Source organism: Solenopsis invicta, chromosome 4 (genome assembly GCF_016802725.1).
Source record: "Solenopsis invicta isolate M01_SB chromosome 4, UNIL_Sinv_3.0, whole genome shotgun sequence".
NCBI classification, from domain to species: domain Eukaryota; kingdom Metazoa; phylum Arthropoda; class Insecta; order Hymenoptera; family Formicidae; genus Solenopsis; species Solenopsis invicta.
In genome coordinates, this window is record NC_052667.1 from 3,102,410 (window position 1) to 3,108,463 (window position 6,054).

Consider the following 6,054-nt stretch of genomic DNA (forward strand, 5'->3'; position numbering starts at 1 on the left):
ATCTTGGACCACCCGTTGCATCCGCCAGATTCAAAGGTCGGTTTTGCAGAACCGCGGCTTCGTAAGAAGCGCAGCTTCGCCGTGCTGGTTCGCGACATAAGAACATCACCGGTGGTGGTGGCGGCGGTGGCGGTGACGGCGGCGGCGGTGGTGGCGGCGGCGACGACGGCGGCGGCGGCGGCGGAGGCAGTAGTGGCGCAAAGGGGCAGCTGGGGGTGAGAAGAGTGGCGGGAGGGGGTGGCGAGGGTTGAGACGGGAAACTAAGTTGTATTGATCCTAGGCTGCAGGGGTGGAAAACCAGGCAGGGTTAGTACGTGTTCTTAATCGCCAAGTGACCGCCCTCTCTCTCTCTCTCTCTCTCTCTCTCTCTTCTCCTCTGCCTCCGCCACCTTCGCCTCTTCCTGTTTCTCCACCTTCCACCCGCTTTCGCCCCCTACCTCCATTCGGCCGTCGCCACATCCGACCGGCTAAAGGGACTTCTCTTCTCGCCCTCGAGAATCGTGCATCCCCTCACTCCCCCACGGAATCGCCGACGCCATTCGGCCGAGGGATTGTTTCAGGATTAGGTAAGGAATCGCGGCATTGTTCGTCGTTCTGCCGTATAAAGTTATTACGCGGAACGACGAGTCGCGTCTTAAATTGCTCGTAAATAGAAATAGATTTATGTGATTCATGTCCCTGTTGACAATATTTAAATTCTTTTCATTTTATTAATTGGTTAATTCAATTGCGTTCAACTCTTAAAGATGAAATGTCCATAGATGGAAAAGAAATGTGCTATTTACTCGAATAACTCTCGCTATCTCTTGTCCGAGTAAAAAAGTTCACGTTTTAATAGCGAGAAACGAAACGGACTAATATATTATTTCTATTTTCGACACGAATATTTTATTCGCAGCGCGTCTGCTGTATTTTTGTATGTTACGTAAGTTAATATTAGTCGCTTTATTATTATCCCGCGTTCTATAATGGCAACTACTTTTTATATAATTTTTTATGCGGTTTTTTTTTCAACGACAGTCTCCAGTCTCACCCTCGGCCACAGACAGTTTTTTTTTAACGCGTCCTACGCCTTCTTTTATAAGCGCGTCTAACGATAGACACGGCCTTGAAACGATTGCAGCTGCAACGACGGCAGTTTCGAATTAATTAACAGTTCCTAGGCAAGTTTAATAGCGAGTTTAACCGAACTTTTAGACAATCGTTTTAGATTGGTCCGTTGTTTTCCGCGTTATTGCTGTGACATATACGAGGGTCTCGTACGAAGTTCGAATTAAACTATCGCACGTTGTTCCTCGGCGGAGCGCGGAGCGCTAAATACGAGCTTACATCTGCAAGCCAGAAATTCCAGTTTATCTTCTGAATTCCTGACCGAACACTTTTCGTACAATATACTCCTCGTCTCCCGCGCGTTCTCGCCGCGCGTTTAACAACGTAAACATGACTATTTAATTCCCAATCCTTTTATCTCTAATCCTTCACTCTACATCGAAGGTATATGCCTCGCGTATATCAACGAAACGAAATCCGGCATCGAGCAGCCATTAACGTTAGAGACGCGATATGTCCGGAGAAATTTTTCGTTATTAGTCTTTCGACTATGGTAAACGTGTAATATCGTATCAAGTCTCGTGTACCGTGAATGATAATGCGTAATGCTAACATGAAAATTCATAGTCGCATCGCCCCGGGCATTCACCGGATTTGATGCATTTAACATATCGCAAATACGATACATTACAAACATTCCTTATTACATCATGTGAAATAACGCGCTTTCCTGTCCGATATCCTAATTTTTTTAGCGTAATTTTACAAAAAAAATTCTTTTTTCCTTGCAAACAACTAAATTTGTTTAAATCACATTTTTCGTTTTCTGTTAATACACTCGTGTCGTTTCGCGCTTTCGAACGATATTCGATTTCGCTCGAAGGAAGACGTGATAGGTAGTTCGAGAAGCTGACACGTCGTGTCAGTCAGCATATTATGTCACTTAAAATTCAAAATGGTGAAAGACACGCGGCGAGATGTCGGCATTAATTGGATTCTACCGAGACTCGTGCGTTACCATCGCGCTGACTGGATAGGAAGGATGACGTGAAGGGGTGAAAACACTATTAACGAGTACATCCGGCCGTTGTGCTATAATTCGATACCATCGCGCGCGGAAAAGACTTTTAATATTTGTGACGCGATGACAATTAATCGTTTTTTAATCATTTCCTTATGGGAAATGTGACTTCATTATCGAAATAAATTCTATTTGCATAACATAATATTCGATATTCAGACACCTTTTCCAACTGTTGATGCAAATTTCATTATATAAAACATTTATAAATTATTTATTTGAATAAATATGTAGAATAAATGGGCTGGGTTGTAATTAGTCAAAAAGTTAAATAATAATGTTAAAAAGTTAATACCTTTTCACTTAATTTGATTAAAATTTAATTTTTAACTAGTTATTTTTGAAACACAAACTTTAATTATTAATTTTTTTCTTAAAATTATCTAAGTAAAAGAAAGAAATTATAAAAGAAACAATATATTCCTACGTAAGAAATAATTTTTTTTTATTTCATGTAAACTTAATTTATTAGTAAAATATTACAAATTTGTTTGCTGATTCATATTATAATTGCTTTGAGCTATCTAACTTTAAAAAAATTACGAATTTCTAATTTAATATGAATACTTTTACTTTTGAAAATCAACTTTTAAATTTAATTTAATTTAATCTTAACGTAACTTTTAACTGAGATAGTATTTTATTCATGTAACTATTAACGTAACTAAATTAATTTTGTGAGCCATTAACTTTAACTTAATTTAGTTAAAAAAATATATTAATTTATTCAATGTGGTAAAATTATACGTATACTTATAATGCTCGAAGATATAATTTTGTGGTTTTTAAGATTGTTAAATCAATTTCGTAGTTACTATACATATGAGATTTTTAATAACTTTAATGCAAAATTATTAAAAATCTCGATAGTTAAATTAACAAAGCATATGATTGTACGAAATAACATTTTCTCAGATCGGTCTTGAACCGGTTTCTAAAGAAGAAATTATCCCACGATCCCCTTGACTTCTCCAAAATGTTTCCCTCCTGACAGGAGAAGTATCCTGCTTCGAGATCCGGATCTTGCGGTCCAGAGGCTTTACTATTTAGAAGATACCCGGTGGGATTTCAATTCTGATTGTATAAGAGAACAACATCTCAGTCACTTTTATTCGATCAACTAGTATTTTGAATAGATAAATGGACAGATCTAAAATTACTATTATTTTATTATTCAGATTAAGCATCGGAATAAATAAATCATTGAAAAGCAATGAAATAAAGAAAAATTAATAACGAAGTATTTTATTGGTGTTTATTAAATTATAATAATTTTCATTAAATAATTTAATGAAATGATATCAAATTAATGAATCTGATTTCTCGTATACATAGTACAGTGCATTCTTCGTATGGTACAACACGAGTCGCACGTCATTAATTTCATTAAACTGCGGTCGTGAAATCGTGTAAACAGACTTTCAACATTTTCACAACGCAAATTAAGTTAGTAATCGCACGTAATGATTTTGGCCGCTACATCGGAAGTGATCGATATCAATCGTCGGGAGGAGGGAGGAGGGGGTTATCGAGTAAAATTCGCTGCCATCCAGGCTGAATCGTGCTGGATGCTGCGTTGCAGCCACGTTGATCGCATAATTTCTCGCGGTGCAACGGTAATATTTCCGGCTTGTCTCATTGCGTGGCCGCGGCGTAGTTCGGCCGCAAACAAACCCCGAAACAACAATTGATTCCGGGGAACACGTCGCGTCGCACACCGTGTGCAAAACACCGAACAACGGGTTTTCTTGCTCGCCATTGGACAGGGGGCAGGGCCGCGCCAGTCCGGAAATTTACGGGATTGTATCCGCGCGAGTATCTTTTTGCTTGGCAACGACACGACTTTGCTTCGTCGTTAATTACACGCTGATAAGTTCCTGACCTATGGCGGAAAAGGGAGAGAGAAAGAGAGAGAGACAAGGAGGGTGAGATAGAGAAATCAGTGACGAGGCAGGATAACTCATAGTCTGGATTTTTTGTTTGTATTGTATTTTCAATTCAACACGCGAAAAATGTTTTAATCATATAAATCAAGATGTTTACTTCGTTCAGATATGCGCTCAGCTGTTACTGTCGCTATTAAAATTTATCCGTTACATTTCTGTAATAGATCGCGAAAATTATTCCTCAGAATCACGAGAGGTCACATCTAAGGAAAAAAAAGATATACATATATTTTTTAATTATAAATTATATGCTGTTGTAGAGTTTGTACATTTTTCTTCACTTTTACATTGTCCTTTTTCCAGGAAAATTGTTCAGGAAAATATAATTGGAGTGTTGGTTGAAACGAAAGTGATATTTCTGCGTGGAAAGAATGATTTTGAAGTGTATAAAAATTAAGTTACAAATCTGAAAATAATTTTGTTAGACTATCGAAATAATTGTGTCGGATATTCAAGTTAGCTGCTATTAAGGCGATGCTGGACCAGTCTCTATATGTGTATATTTTTGTGCACAGATAACTCCTAATTGGTTTTACAGATCACAAAATCCTTTTAAACAATTAAAGTAGTGACAAAAACACACCTCGCTAGCTATAAATAAATACGAAAAACGAAAGTTGATTAAAAAATTATAGTTTAATTATCGGCTTCTGCAGCCGACTCTTGACAATACATACCCATATAAAAGTTTTAGACATTGTGTGTATGAAATAAGTAGCTAGCGAGGTGTGAATTAAATCAAAGAACAATACGGTGCTTGCAAAATAATCTTAGAAGCTTTAGTATAAAAGATATAAATGTATGAAAATCGGTTATGTAATTTTCACGTGTATTGGTGCAAAGAGCAGAAATTGGGTTCATTGTAGTTCAAAGATCTTGCATTAGAGGCGCTGAAGTAAAAAAAACAAGGACAGATGAGTGCGTTTGACAAAATGCGCTAGCCTATTCCCCTTACTCTTCGCCTCACGCGCGACTCGGAGTTCGTCGAAAAAAAATCTACAGCAATCTGCAGTACCGACGTCAAGTGAGTTCCACCGTCAGTCCAGCATCGCCTTAATGTCAAAATTATTTGCAGCTTGACTCATGCTTGAGCTTCCTACATAATTATTTTGATGGCCCAACAAAATTATTTTTCAATTATTTTTGAATCTAACTACATTTTTAGATATTTTAGCAAATCGTTCCTTGCGTGTGTAAGCAGAGTAAGATAGATGACACAGGAATGGTATTTTTGTGAATTTTATTTCATCCCTCGAAGATTGTTTTGCTGACGTGTCATTTGCCATCGCTCACGTTTAGCTTCCGTTTAACTGTTTTAACTGTCTGTTCGTATCCGACGGTCATCGAGTTCTCGGAAAATCTCATTCTCCTGCCGAATGTCAGGCGAATCTTAATCGCCCGCCGGAAATACGCTGCGAGATGTATAATACTCGGTAGGAAATGACGTCATCACTCAGTGTAACGTTAGAGAGAGGTACAGAGAGAGAGAGAGAGAGAGAGAGGAGAGTGAAGTGTGTAGCGAGAGGGCGAGACGATGGAAGCTATGCGAGACAGGAGAAAGCTAGGTATATATATAGAGAGACAGAGAGAGAGAGTAAGAGGAGAGCGAAGGGGGATTTTCGCGAAATCCTGGCAGGTAGCATCGGCTGAGTTATGCTCGTATTTCCCGTCAACACATCCGATGATGTCTACGGTAATGTAACCGAAATGTATGAACGTTTCGTGCTGCCACATTTGCACGGTAAACCTCCACCGTTACGATCAGCTGGCGAGTATGTGTTGCGTGAAGCCACGCAGGGGATCGGGAAGCCACATGGAAGCCGACCCTCGAATGTAAAGATGGAGAAAGAACGCCACGTTTTGCGTCACGTGGTAATATCAGAATTAACAAGTTTAAAAGCACAAAATAATCTACAAACGTCAAGTTTAAATTTTAAAAAATATTATTTTAAAATATTTAAAAAAATAACTTTGGAA

General features: G+C 38.6%; 1 long non-coding RNA gene across 1 annotated transcript in view; it reads right to left on the reverse strand.

Moving 5' to 3' along the window:
- Nucleotides 1-6,054, reverse strand: part of LOC113003594 — a 29,527-nt gene that overhangs the window by 15,740 nt on the left and 7,733 nt on the right. The window lies entirely within an intron of this gene.